Below are 15,776 nucleotides of genomic sequence, written 5' to 3'. Positions count from 1 at the left end.
ACCAATTTAGGGAGTCGAAGTCTAGACTAAGTAATGCTTGAAACTTTGGGAACCTAAACTTTAGCTTATCTTATGCCTAGGACTGGTCCTGCCACTTGGTGCCGATCAGGGAATCAACGGTTAGTGCGTCTCGAAGATACATCGCCAACACCAGGTTTAGTAACTCCAAGCTCCGTCCGTCGTCCCTCATTTCAAGGATCTCCGCTTCCCCAACCTCGATTCGCACCTTCAAACATGTCCATCGAAGATTTGCGAGAGCAGATGGTCCAAATGACCCAACTTATGGGCCAACTGAAAATGGAAAATGAAGCTTTAGCGGCTGCGCAAGCCAAAAATTACCTCGATAACGAGAAGAGGATTGAAAAAATGGTCCTACAGCAAACCATGGGGAGCAAATACTTCTCCCTCGATCCTGAACCTTTTCCTGGCAAATTACCAGAAAAGTTCAGTTCATCTGACTTACCAAAGTTCAAGGCCACGGACAACCCCCGTGATCATCTACTAAGCTTTGTGAATACCATGAACTTGAAAGGCGTGGACAAGTCCATGTACTTACCTGCCTTTCCTTTGTCCTTGGAACCTGTGCCGCTCAAATGGTACTATCACCAGGACCCTAAGCTCTTCCCCACTTGGGAAGACTTTGTCAATGTCTTCATCAAGCAATACTCGTCGAACATGGATTTCCAAGTCACCATGCGCGAGCTGGAAGTTCTCTTCCAAAAGAAAAATGAGGGTTTCACAACCTACTTTGCTAGATGGAGGGACCAGGCGGCCCAGCTAATCAATAGGCCTCCCGAAACAGAATTGGTCCGAAAATTCATTGACAACCTGGACCCGGCTAACAGACAACACCTTAGGTACCTGGGACTCGACACTTTCAAAAGAGTTTATGATGTGGGAATAAAGATCGAGGACGACCTCGTCAAAACCATACAGAGCAAACCCACATATAAGACCAACACCTATAATCGGGGTAACACATCCCAAGCCCAAGAAGTCCATGCTGTAGAAGAGGCTCCCGCCCGAAGAAACCCTGTAAGATGGGTCCGAGACCGAAAGTTTGCCCCACTCGGGTCAACTTTGGGACAAGCCTTTGAAAGACTAACCAATCAAGGAAAGTTGAGACCTATAGGCCCCACCCGTGACCCTCCTGTCAAAAGCAAATATTGGGTCGAAGGTACTTACTGCAAATTCCATCAAGGAAATGGGCATGACACTGAAAATTGCTGGAGTCTAAAACATACGATCCAGGACATGATAGAGGATGAAGTGATACCTCTCCCTAACGTTGGAAAACCCAACAACAACAAGAGCCCACTCGGCTCTTGTCACATCTCTCTCGACCAACCAGAGAATTTCGACCCCACGGTGTATATTACACCTCAAGGTGCACCACTCGCTGTGGTCCCTATGGATCGAATCGAGAGGGAAGTGTGCGGTGTGTGGAACGATGATGCTGAAGATATTTACCTATCTCAAGTCTCGGGCCAGGACTTCTTCACTGAAACTTGGCCCGGGTATGCTCTCATTGACACCACCCCTCAGGAGCCCGAGGTCGACAACCTCACCCGATCCGGAAGAACATACCAACCGGATATTCACCCACCTCCTATGGACGACGTCCCGGTTAGGCAAACTCCTGAGAATGGACGGCACGCCACCGTCGCGGAAGTCATTGAAAATCCTCTCCTGAAACAACTAAAAAGAACCAAGGCTGAGATTACCATCTGGGATCTTATGTGTACTTCAAAGGAACATCGCAAAAAGCTTATTCGCTCACTTGACCTCATCTCAGTACCTACAGATATCACACCTGACTCATTGGTTAGCCATGTCACGAGAGATGCCGGAGAAAAGGCCATCTGATAAAGACTTACCCAAAGAGGGGGGTGCTCACAATAAAGCCCTTTACCTAGTGGTTGGATGCAAAGGACAAAACATCCCCCTAGCGCTCGTAGATAATGGTTCGGCGGTTAATGTCTGCCCATTGCGAACCGCCCATTGCTTGGGGTTAGGAAGCGATGACTTCCAAACCTCCACGCAAGGGGTACGAGCTTATGATAACTCCCGAAGGCCTGTATTGGAGAAAATCAACCTTACCATACAAACCGGGCCTGTGGCACGCACCACGGAGTTTCAGATAATCGACATCAAACCCACTTTCAACCTCCTCTTGGGGCGACCTTGGCTCCATGACTTAGGAGGTGTGGCTTCTACCTTGCACCAAATGGTTAAACTTAACCATAACGGGATAATACTAGAAATCCGCGCCCCTCCTCTCGACGTCAGTTGTACTATGGTTGGAACGGCTGAAACTGCAGACGACCTTTATGGGTTTCAAATGGAAGAAACAATCCAGTTCATCGAAGATTATGATCCAGCATTCCTAAACCCGCATGCATCCCAAGTCATCCCTAGAATGCTGTTAGCTCAAGGCTATTTTCCAGGAACCCCATTGGGCATAAGGAAGAAGGAATGCACATTCCATCCTTTTCCCGACAAATCTACTCCCTTTGGCTTAGGTTATGAACCAATGGAGGAAGATATTGCTGACCGCCTATCTAGGCTACGCCTTAACAAAACCAAACAAACCACCCTCCTTCCCCCATATCAAAGGACCCTTAACGGGATGTTCGTTCGGGTGGGAGAAGAACACCCATGCTGTGATTTCCCTGAACCCTTCGTTCAGGATGGCTTGCTAAAACCCGGATTTGAAATTTTCCATGACTGCCACACCTTGGATGAGGCACCCCACCTCACCAAGACTAAAACAGCTGAAATATTGGACAACCATGCTCTATGGACATTGTTTAACGAATTGAGCCCTATGGAGGACCAGACTGTGATGACTACCCTAGCTTTACAAGATGAAGGTTTCGATCCAACCCGGTTAATCTCTCCTGCATCAACACTAGAAGAGGTCGAGAACGGATGGGTGAAGACATATCAGTGGGTCAACGCAAAAGGAATGGAATTCAAGATGAGTACCGGTGAAGGACCGAAGTTTTATGAGACTAAACCCCAGGCTTGAGCCACATAGAGCACCATTAGTAAAAAGCGCCTAGTAGTTCTTTAGATTGATAGAAAAAATAATAGAGACTTTAGATGGTCCTAAGGCCCTTTAGAATATGGGTCAGTTTTGTTTCAGTGTGTTTTCCTTACTTTCCGAATCAATAAAGGCGTAATATTTCTCCTAAAATTTTTATTCTAACACTAAATAAACACCAAATGTACTTGCAAAATACAAAAATAAAGAGGCGGCCCACTCTAGGCCCAACAAACAAAGCCCACTCGGTTTTGAAATAGTGCCATGGGAACCAATTCCCGAAACCCACAAAATAAACCACACTATCCCATTCATATCCCCAAAACCTAAAAAGCCAACCAGTGTCATCACAAGAGCCAATCCATGCAACCCAAAATCAAAGGAAATCAAAAATTTAAAACAATGCAAATGTTACAAAAAAAAAACAGATTCATAAAACATAAATTCCATCATACCCTTCACTAAAAACCCACCTCCAAAGCCTACACAAAGATCTTCATAACTTCCGCACCCTAACTCCATTTTCAAAACTATTTCAAGTCACCAATAGAAAAAATTAATCCAGACAAAAGTACATTTCACGTTAACAGTCAAAAAAGCTCCAAAATAGCCTCAAAATTAACTTTAAATACGAAGCACAATATCAAGGCACAAAAAAAGAAATAAATGCAAGAACATGTGAAGCAAAGCGTCAAAAATTGACCGCCCAAGTCATTTTCAGCGCCCAGGGCTGGGCGCCGAAATTTCTGACGCCCCAGCCTGGGCGCTGAAACTCTCTGCCTGCCAAAAGTTTTCTTTTTGAATGTGCTCGTCATTTTATCCGCACACAACGGAAAAATAACGAACACTTGGGGGGTACAGTACGTATCCAAATAGGTTTACCAAGAATATACTCCCTCCGTCCCGGAATACTCGACCCGGTTTGACCGGCACAGAGTTTAAGGGACTTAAATTGACTTATTTATTTTAATAGGTAGTAGTTGATAGTGGGGTACTATTTTAATGTAGTTAGTGGGTGGTGGGTTAAGAGGTGGGGTTGGGGAGAGTATGGGTTGAATTTTTAATTATTTTTTGTATGGAGTAGGGAGTAGGTGGGTTAATAGGGGTGGAGTGAGAAATAATATAATATTGTTAGAATATTTCCATTTTTAGAAACAGGTCAAGTATTAAGGGACGGCCCAATAAGGAAAACAGGTCAAGTATTCCGGGACGGAGGGAGTAGCTATACAAATTAGTCGAATTTCACGCAACCTATGACAAAAAAAAACGGCAGATGAAAATAATGATAAATACTTCACTCATTCGACCAATTAAGTAATATGTTTCCACTTCAGGACATATCTACCGAAATCCGGCATACTAGAACTTATTCTAAAGCTAGAACTACGCGCGACCTGATTCTGACAAGATACGTAGGCAATCCTTACCAAGGATTCGGTCCAAATAAAAAATATATTCTTTGTGCAAAAGTATTAGACGTATAAAATACATAAAAAAGAGGAGAAACAAAATAAAAGAGTGAAAATGAAAACTAAAAATACGCCTTTATTAAAATATAATAAGAAGGAAAACAAAGTGCTAGGAATAAAAAACAAACACAACTGAAATAAATAAAGGGCACCTACACCCTAGCAAGAACTACACTACTCTAGTTCTTCCGGATCATCAAATAAAGTCTTGTAGAGAGCAATGTTCGCAGGATCCACCCCCACAGTCTTCTGCGCTGCCCCAATATCAATCTCCATAAGAACCGACTCCTGGACACTAACTTCCAAAGATGTCAAGCCTTTAGAAACATTCTCAATTATAGCCCGCTCAGCCTCGAAGGCACAGGCAATGGTGGGAGAAGGGTTATTATCATCAACTAGACTAGCCACTGTTTCTACAGACGGCTGAGCCTTCCTAACCCATACATTGTTCCGGCGATGATCTCCGCGAGAGCTTGCATTTCTTTTAACAACAGCAGGCCCCTTCATGTTAGGCATCGTTTTAGGCTTGAAACTGGAACGGGGAGGAACTTCCTTTCGCTTTCGATCAGGACGAGCTTTTACAGTCTTAACACTATAGGTACGAGGTTTGGCAGAATCAGGACCCTCATACTTAACACGAATACGAGGTATCAAAAGCTCAGCCGGCTCCCCATTACGAGCCTCGGTCCTCACATCTTTGTCATCGGAGCTCATCCACAACTTGTAGTTTTCAGAAAGACCCACAAAGCCATTTGTAGCTACGGCCCAACACGGGAGACCATCATAATACTTGGCCCACGCTAGAACCCGTGTTTGTGAAAAGGCCGCTACCTTAGGTGGTACCGTATCAGAGAAGGGGATAGTCTGCCTTAAACCATATTGACGCATGACTCGGTAAGGGAAAATATAAATGGGACGAGATAGCCCCAACAAAGAAACATAAACCGATACATCAGACCCCCCTGTCATAGAAATCAAACCCCACCATGGTACCACCCACTTAATAGAACAAATGCCATAAGTAAAAAAGGAGGTCCATTCGGCCTCGTCCTGGCCTTAGTGCAAGTATTTTCGGTTACCCAAAGCTATAGGGCGATAATGCTTAGGATCGGCAGGAGCTTCCAAAAGTCTAAGCCGTTCCGCAAGCCAAATCCGCAAAAATAGGTACGATCGAATCAAAAGAATGAAAAGAAAGAAAAAACGGTTCCTGGGGCGCAGTTTCAACGCCCAGGACCAGGCGCCGAATATTCTAGCGCCCAGCCCTGGGCGCTGCCCCAGGCAAAAAGAAATATATGCAAAAAAAAAAAAAAAAAAAACATACATGTCTGCAAGGAAAAGATCGATTACCTGCAGCAATAGGGGGCTCCCCTTAAAATATTCAGATTTGGCGCCCTTCTTCAGTTCATCCGCACTGAGCAAAGTCTCAGCAACAACCAACGGCATAATAGAATAACAACTTTCCATCTGGCTAATCAAGGGGATCAACCTTATGTCACCGAACTCACCATTATTATTCGACAGCAAATAATGATTCAGCAAGCAAAATACAAGGGCTCGAATGTTTAGTTTTTGTTCGGTCATATTCTTACTAGGCCTAAAGTGATGTTTTACAAGTTTCGCCAAGTTAACCTTATCATCTACAACAATTTCAGCAAACATGTTATCATCTAGCCATAGGAAAGCCCTTATGGTTGTTTTACCCTCTTCAATAGTGCCAGGGGTAACAGGAGTAGCATTAGTAGGATAACCAAGGATCGCAGCAAATTCATCAGGCAAAGGACATATTTCATTGCCCCGAAAGGCAAAAACATGATGATCGGAGTCCCAAAAGCTTAGGGCAGCATGCAGAAAGTTATAATCAATATTAATTTGTTGTAAACCTAAAAGTGCCTCTAAGTGGTATTCTTTTAACAAAGCTTTTTCTGTGGGAGTAAGCGCCCGCAGCCAACGCCTAACAGTCCGTTGGAGTGAGAAAGTAGGGATCGACATGGCAAAAGCAGTGAATAATTAGAGCACAACAAAAGGAGAGAAAGAATTTGAGAGTGGTGGAAAATAAGGACGTATCTAGCCCCCTATATATAGCTGAACGCACCCAATGACATCCTGATCCCATTCGGAAACGTGATAGGAAATCCGAAAGTCAAATATTACCAGGAAAGGACTCTCAGCGCCCACGGCTGGGCGCCGAAATGTTTAACGCCTGGCCTTGGGCGCTGAAAATGCAGCCCAAGGCCCAGATTTCACAAAACACGGAATAGGAAAGGACTTAAGACCGTGTTGCTAAACACGAGGCCCTATTGCAAGTAGGATCAAGCCCAAAGCACCTTTAGCTCCCAAATAAGCAAAAAAAAAAATATAATAAAAAATATAATAAAACTTGGTCGAAACTTAGACTCGTCTCAGAAAATGCTCATGTGCACTTTTCAAAAAAAAAAAAGCAAGTTAAATATCATGGTCATTCTTCGAAACACCAAAAATACGTGTCGTCAAGTCATTGGTTTTCCAAATAAAAAATGTCTGTCTGTCAAAGGGTTAATCCAGGCCAAGCTAAAACCGGATGTCACCTGAAAACTAAAGTCGCACTCCACGGCTTCGCTAAAGTAGCACACTACTATAGAAGGTCGCTCGCACATACGAGCATGACCCCAAACATGATTACAAGATGCGAAAAACAACTGACGAGCCCCAGTGCTTGGGGGCTCGCGAAAAATAGACTCCAACGAGGAGCGCGCGATCAAAATCACATTCCCAGACTGCGCCATACACCATATCATGTTTGGATATCTCAAAAAAGAACAACAAATAGGTTCGACCTCATCGAAAGGACGTCACTGACGCTTGTGCACGGTCCTCTGATCAAAGATCAAGTCGAGCCGTAAAGACTAGCTCAAAATCACGAAAGCGGGCGGTCGCAAGACAAAGATCCGTCTGAACATGTTGTCAGCCCACGTTCAGGTTACAACTAAATTTGAGCACCCCTCGAAAGAATTCGCTCTTGCAAGAATGAATAAAAGAAATTCTCAAAAGAAATCACAAAAAACCAAAGAAATAGGAACTTGCCCATCTTCAGTCGACAAGATCGCGTCACAAACCGCGCGAGTTCCCAAATCAAAAAGAAAACGAATTCAGGGACGTCCACCCTCAGCGGACAGGGCTCGCCCACCCTCAGCGGGCGGTGTCTGCGTCACTAGCCGGGCAGGTCCTCAGTTTTCGACAAAAATAAAGTCTTCAAATTTAAAATAGGCTCGCCATCTTCAGCCGGCGGGGTCTACGGCGCAAACCACGTAGGTCCTTATTTTCAAAAAAGCAAAATAAATTTCAAAATAGATTCGTCCACTTCTATCGGACGGGGTGTCCACCCTTAGCAGGACAGGTTCGCCATCTTCAGCCGGCGGGGTCTACGTCACAAACCGCGTAGGTCCTTATTTTCAAAACATCAAAACAGATTCGTCCACTTCTATCGGACGGGGCGTCCACCCTCAGCGGACAGGCTCGCCATCTTCAGCTGGCGGGGTCTGCGTCACTAACCGCGCAGGTCCTTAGTCGCTGCAACGATAACTTTTGCTGGATTTTCCTTCGTTTTACGTCCTATAAAAACAAGGGTGCTGGATTTTCCTTCGTTTTACGTCCTATAAAAAACAAGGGGGTTTTCTCGTTTAGCTAGCCCTGAAAATGAGAATCTTTGAAAAACGTTTTACCTCGTGATTGGGCTTGGCCAGGCCCAATTACTGAAGGAAATAGTGCCCTTGGTCCAAGTATGCATTCTATGTTAAGTCTAATAAGTGCGGTTCAGTATTAATTAACAAGTTAATAATTCAGTGAGATCAAGTGAGCTGAATGCCTAGCTAGAGGCCGCTTCAGTTCAAGTGGAATTAATGATATTAATCCACATCTTACTCTTGACTGAACCCGTAGGGTCACACAAATAGTACGTAAACAGATCAAGTATTTAATGGCATTAAATACTCCATCTATAGATATTCGGAATCGACGGATCTTGGTTTCAGTGGGAGCTGAGATCGTCGCAGGCAAGAAATGAATACTCCGGAAACGATGATATTGCCGGAAACGGAAATATGGATCGTATCGGAAATATAAATATTATCCAAGTCGTAGATGTTGGCGGAAACGGAAACATGGTACGTATCGGAAAATATTATTGGAAATGGAAATATTGCCGGAATCGGAAATATTGCCGGAAACGGAAATATTGTCAGAATCGGAAATATTATCGGAATCGGAAAATAATTCCGGAAACGGAAATATTAAATATTTGTTCGAAACGGAAATTAATTCCGGAATCGGAAATATTAAATGTTGTTCGTATCGGAAATGAATTCAGGAATCGGGAAATTAATCGGAAGCGTATCGTACGAATTAGCATCGGACGAGGCCTGCCAGACGAAGGCCCAGCACGAAGCCGGGCCATCGCCCAGCAAGCCAGCAAGCCAGCACGCCACAACGCACCAGCCAAGGCTGCGCCAGGCCCACCGCAAGGCAGGCCCAGCGCGCGCCAAGGCTACGGCAACGTGTGGGCCTCGTGGCAATGGGCTGCGAGCTCGCGGGCTGCGCGCGCGCGCATGGCGCCCCTCGTGGGCTGTTGTGCGTGCGTGTGTGTGTTTGTGTGCTATACGAATCCTAAAGCTATCAGGTTTCGACATATGATTAAATTCCTAAACCTAAAAGGATGAATTAATTAAATAAGAATTCTATTAGGATTCTAGTTTAATTAATTCGTATCCTAATAGGATTCCAGTTCCTTTTCCATACCTCTATAAATAAGGGCCTAGGGTCATTATTTGTATACACGATTCAAGTATTCAAAGTGATTTTTGAGAGCAAAAATTCAATCACATAATTGCCTACAATAGCCGAAAATTCTAAGTACCTTAAGGGCGATCCTAGTTGGTCAAGCTTAAGGCGGATCCGGACGTGCTGTGGACTATCTACGGAGGGACGACATTTGGAGTCCTAAAGACTTGTTCTTGTTCGGTTCGAGCGCAGCTAGGGAAGGCACGCAACAAAGTGTATGCATCTAAACTATGCTAAATGATTATGTGTAAATAATATGTTTTCATGGATTTATGGTTTTTCCGCATGATTTATGTTTTGTCATATGAATCATAACCTAACAGTGGTATCACGAGCCTCTTATTATTTTCATAATCTAAATTTCATAAACATGGTTAAATATTACAAATTTGCAAGAATTAAAAAGGGGTGATTAATTTTCGTAATTGTTAATTAATTGCAAATTGCGTTTATTTAATTATACGTACGCAGTTTTTCGGCAGTTTCTTCGTTACTCATCCAAATCGAGTGATTTTTGTGTCAATTCCGCATGTAAAAGTCATTCTAAAATTTTGACAAAACAGGTATTTTTCGGCCGAACCCAGAATTCTCAAATTCGAAGCCTAACTATGACTTTTTGGAGGTTTTAGTTTTTCGAATGCAAAATTTCGTAAATTTAAGATGTTAAATTAAATATTTGCGATTCTTGTTGATAAATCTTGAATTTTTTGATTGACCTACTGTATATGTTTAACAAGTTTGAATGCCTAGCCTTGTTAATTATGCAATCTAATTTGTAATTATGATTAATTTGTTGAAAATTGGAATAATTTAGAATTAATTTGATTTTCATAATTAGTTATAATTTAATTAGATACCTATGATTAAAAACCACCATAAAAATTGTAAATTTATGTTAAATTTTAAATTTTTATGACCTAGACTTGAATCCATGTTAATCGAAAATCAATTAAATAATAAATTTTCGATTTTTCACCCTAAAATTATGAAATTAATATTATTTATTAATTTGTCATTAATTTTGAATATAAATTTTTAATTTTTTATGCGACTCGCTCATATAACTTGCACGCACAAAGCAATGGACGCTACGTGTTACCCTTAAGGGGTGTTGTATAGTGCGGGCATGCGACGACGAGCAAGGGAGCTCGTCGCCCATGCGGTACGAATGCAGCGAGCAAGGGCATGGTGCACGAGCACAAGGCAGCAGCCCTGCCTTGTGTCGTGGGCTGTGAGCAATGGGCGTGTGGGCAGGGGCGAAAGCAAGGCATGAGCAGTCGCGTGTAGGCAGCAACCGTGCTGCGGCTCGCGTGCATCGAGCGCTGGCGCGCGCAGCGAGCACCAGCTCGCATGATGCCTTGCGATGGTGAGCAGCAGCGATGCGACGCAGCGCATGGGCTGTGCGCACATGGCCAGCGATGGCTGTGTGCGTGTGGCCCATGGGCGTGCGTTGCGATTAGATCGTTTTGAAATTTTAATTTGAAATTTTCAGTTTACGTAATTTTAATTAATTTTAAAATTAATAATTTAAATTATTTTCTTGGATTTTAATTTTGAATATTGTAATTATAATAAATTTTATTTATTCTAATTATTTTACTAAAATTAAAATCATGAATTAATTTAAATACGACTGAAATTAAATTAAATTTATGGATTCAATTATAAATTTATATGAGCTTTAAATTTTAATTAAATTTGTATGTTTCCGGTTAGACTAGAAATACATTTTTATGTTTAAAATTAGTAAAGCATATGAATTTATTGGTTTAAGTGGGAGCCCTTTTTAGTCATATACTCTTGATTAGGTCTACAAATCCTTAAGGTTAAAACAGCTTGATTAGAATTAATAAGGACTGAATAATTTGTAGATTATTGGTGCCCTTGATTAATTGCTGCAAATGTTTATGTGATGCATAATGTGTTTTACTAACCAGCTATGTGGGCCATTCATGATAATGAATGGGTGAATGGTATATATTGTATATGTACTGTTTTGCAGGTTATGAAGTGACTAGTATGGCCCAAGTAGGATAGATAATATGGTCTGCGTACCATTAATTTGAATGTAATTGGTCTAAAGTACCAAAGTTGTTTTTCAATTCAAATATGGTCTGCGTACCATCAAATAGTTGTAATTAGTTTTAATTACAGCTTATCCTATTTGAAGAAAATGGTGCCTCCCACGGAGATTTTCAAGACGGACTTTGAAGTTGAAAGCTTCAAAATGAAGTCGGGCCATACTAGATCACATTTATCTTATGCATGTTTTAAGTTATTTATTGCTTTTAAATATGTCTTAAAATGCATGAGATCAAAGCTTGATTATGTTGCATGATTAAGGATTTTAGTTCACTTAAAATCTAACCAACATAGTAAGAGCCTTAAGTTCCAAACTTAAAAATTGAGTTAAAAGGTGCATGCCAAAATATACACTTGCTTGGATATCCTTTACATCAATCTAGTAATAGTTTTCGCTCAGTGAGGTGTTACTTATTGGTCCTAAAGGGGCAAGGTACACAAATAATTGTGAGTACATGTTAGTTTTGGTGAAACTCAACGATATAAGTAAGGAGTCCTTTTATGTCGTGGAAAAATCGATAGGTTTACCTAATAAGTTCTTAGACGTACCTATCAACCAAGAATAGTTTCTAGACTATTAGCAAAAGGCTTTTGCTTACCTAAAATGTTTTAGAATTGAGTCGACAAACTGTGCTTAATTCTTCAATGGTTTTAGGGTCTTGGAATCATTTTATTCACACCTGCCGGAACACATAATTCGAATAAAATGCTAATGACTTGTTTAAATTGCATGATTGCTTTCATTTTCAAGTTATTATTCATGATAAATGTTTAGACTTTGCATGCTTCAATGTATGTTTTAATTATTGTTAAATATCTTGCACTGCAATAAATCCTTTTAGAAAGGTAACAGTAAATTTCCTCGATTGGTAGTGAATCCAAGAACGATTCACGGAAAAGAGAGAAAATGAGCAATTTAAATGTACGTTTCTTTTAGCGACTTTTATGGTTGTTTTCGAGTATCAAAGTCGAATGGCGAACCAATTGGTGCTTGTGAATTCAAAATACAATGTAGTTTTGAGATCATAAAGCATTGAGTTTAAACGCTCAGCTTTACCAATGGTTAACAACCTAAAATCATTTTCCATTTAATTCTCGAATGAGTCTAGTCCCTAGACATTCGAATAGATCGATGCTTAGAGAACTTTAGAAGCTTCTGGTAAGATCATCTAGTTGAAACAAAATATTCAACATAAATAAAATGGTAAGAACTTTGTTGGAGTGACATTGGACATGTCTAAACAAAGTACAAAAGTCAACACTAGAGAATTCAATTCTTAAGGCTATTAGAAAGGGTACAAGAAATAGGAAAACAAAGGAACTAATGAAAGGAATTTACAATTCTGTTTCTACCTATAAGTTTATGTTGAAAGAACAGTGACCTAGCAATCAAACTTCCTTGGTATCATATACCGCTTGAGGTTCTTACTTCAGTAATAACTCAAACAATGGAAGCTAGGATACACTAATGACCTACAAGTGAGAAATGAAGCATGGCAATGCTACATTAATTGTAGGGTCATCTAGTTTGTTTTAAGTCCTTTCAAAGGCTGGAACTTAATGGCTATTTTGTTCCATAATCAGCATACCTAAATTTCTGTTTTCAAACACAGAAAGACTCACATTCAAGAAAAACAAAAACAATGTTTGTTTGTTTATTTGAATGAAATGGTCATTTACGGGTTGAGTCAATATGCTTGATTAAAAACAAACAACTCTTTAACAATAAAACTTTACTAGGTTCAAATCAATCTCTTGATTTGAGTTCCACTAACCTTTAGAATTGTTGCTTAGACCATATCAACAAGTTAACATTCAAAAGCTCTATTTTGATGGACTTTTGAAAGTTGATTGATTTCTAGATCAATTTAAGACAACTAGTCTTACTTGTTGAAAGTAACAAAAGATATGAACTATTGTTAGAACGCTTAGACAATAGAGTTCAAAGCTAAAGAAAGATTTTATGACTTTATTATTTCACATGGATTTGAGTGAATATAGGTCTATTTACTCAAATGTGATATAAGTTGAATCTGTTTGGCTAGTTCAAAGATGCAGAAGTATAAAATCCACTTGGCAAGAAATCATAAAGATCTAGGTCATATCATGTTGATGATTACTTAAGTCAAGAATGATCATCAATGATTGTGTGTTGTAAATTCACGATCTAGCTCCATAAGATATGGCATATCTAAGTAGGAATGATCGAAGTCAATTAGTACTTGATTCGATCAATGATGAATCATAAAGACTTTTCCTATAATTTCTAAAACAAAATGCTCAACTACCACCAAACTAAACCAAATTCGTCAAAGCTATTGAAAAGTAATTTCAGAATAACTTTTCATAAAATATATATAGAGAGTTGCAAAACTCAGTGGGAGCTTAGTGTTTGTCATTCGACAAACTAAGGCCCAAATATAGATATATGTTTCATTGTGATTTATTCAAATGAGACACAAGGGTATTGTTTCTACCACGAATTTTTGAGAACATAATGTTTGTTTGCTCGAAATGATGTCCTTTTGGAGATTCGTTTCCAAAATTACAAGTGGTAGAAAATAGACCTCGAAAGTCTTCGAGGCGAACAACAAACATAAACGGACATTCCGGAGGCTTTTCGAAGTGCTTCAGAAAATCCGAACTTATTCTTTGAAGACTTTAGAAGTGGCTTTAAAGAATATACATCTCTTAGAAGACTTTACAAGTGCTTCAAGGAGAACAGAATATTCAAAGGACTTTCAAGTGGCTATTGATATTCTATTGTTTGATGTTCTATACCCAAGTAGGCATAGAGTTCAAATCACTGAAACTATGAGATTCTTCTATTAGATAGTGAAGAAACATGGAGTTCAGGTCACTGAAACTAGCAATTCTTCTATTAGATAGTGAAGAAACCTGCAACTTGCAGCCAAACTATTATCATGTAGATTAATGAGTTTGTGACCTGTAAGAAAGCTATGACGAAACCTAGATTCCCTAAAATGGTTAGAGGCCATATGTAGACTCAAATGTTTTAAATGGTTAGAGGCCATAAAACATACTCAATGTTTTGATGACAAAATTGAAATTTTGTTGATTTACAAGAATAGTTTCACACCTATTGGTTGCAAGTTTGTTTTAAGGATAAAAACCATCAAACATGAAATTGTGTTCACACACAAAGCTAGATTAGTTGCTAAAGGTTACAAGCAAATTCACGATGTGGATTGTGTTGAAACCTCATGCAAAATCGTAATGCTTCAAGTCTATAATTCAAGCAATGATTACATATTGGTAAATATGGCAATTGGATGACAAAACGTATTCCTCAATCAAATGTTGGAATAAACTATGTACATGGCATGTCATAGGATTTCTGGATCCAAATAATGCTTGAAAAGGAAAGCTAGCTTATGAAATCTAAGTCCAGATTTAAGCAAGCAATTGGGAATTAGAACTGTATTTTAGTAAAGCTAATAAGTATTTTAGTTTCATAAAATTTACATGATTCTTATAGATATATAAGAAGTTTAGTGGGAGTACATAAAAACTTGATTGGTCCTGTGTATCACACACATATCTCTCTATTGTGAAATAACATTCAAATGCTAATGACTTAGATTTGAAATTATTCATCAATGATGGACCAAGGCGAAACTTAGTACATACTGGGTATTAAGATCTATTTACAAAGATCTTATGATATTGTTTAGTAATGGAATTTACTAAATCAAACACGAAAGACTCCATTGGAGATATTCGATCCATATGAATAAATCTAAGTAATGAATGTTTGAACTATGTATAAGCATTTACTAAGTTAAACATCAAAGAATCTAATGAGATTCTTCACCTATATTATATGTCAAAGAATTTAGTTGGATTCAGTATCTACTGTAACTGAATGAGCTAAAGTTACATGAATAGGATTCAATTGGGAATTATTCTGCAAAAGAATTTATCATGTATATAATATAATATGAGGATCGCCAAAAACGTATCGTATGACTTTAGGCATGACGAACATATACCAATCTCTATTGATCTAAGTGAAGATCAACTAGATTGAGATCAAGAAAAACTTATGGTACTTGAAAAGGTACATAGGAATAGTTCTTGATTCAAGGAAATAAAGATATGCTAAATATTGATGCTACACGCATAAACACTGGCAAAGGATCAAGCAAGACCCTTTGGAGTTAACCATTGATAAGGACGAGCTATAGAGCATCGTGTTTTGAAATGGCAACATGGATTGGAGACCATGAGTTGTTGCGTGGGAAATTGAATATTAATTTCTATGTTCTAAGATACAGCTGGAAAGTCTTCCACATATCTGTGAACTGCTTGGATAAGTAAATCCAACCAAAGCATCACTAGCAACC

Source organism: Spinacia oleracea, chromosome 4 (assembly GCF_020520425.1).
Source record: "Spinacia oleracea cultivar Varoflay chromosome 4, BTI_SOV_V1, whole genome shotgun sequence".
Taxonomy (NCBI): Eukaryota; Viridiplantae; Streptophyta; class Magnoliopsida; order Caryophyllales; family Amaranthaceae; genus Spinacia; species Spinacia oleracea.
The sequence above is the reverse complement of the archived record's forward strand: the minus strand, read 5'-3'. Positions refer to the sequence as shown.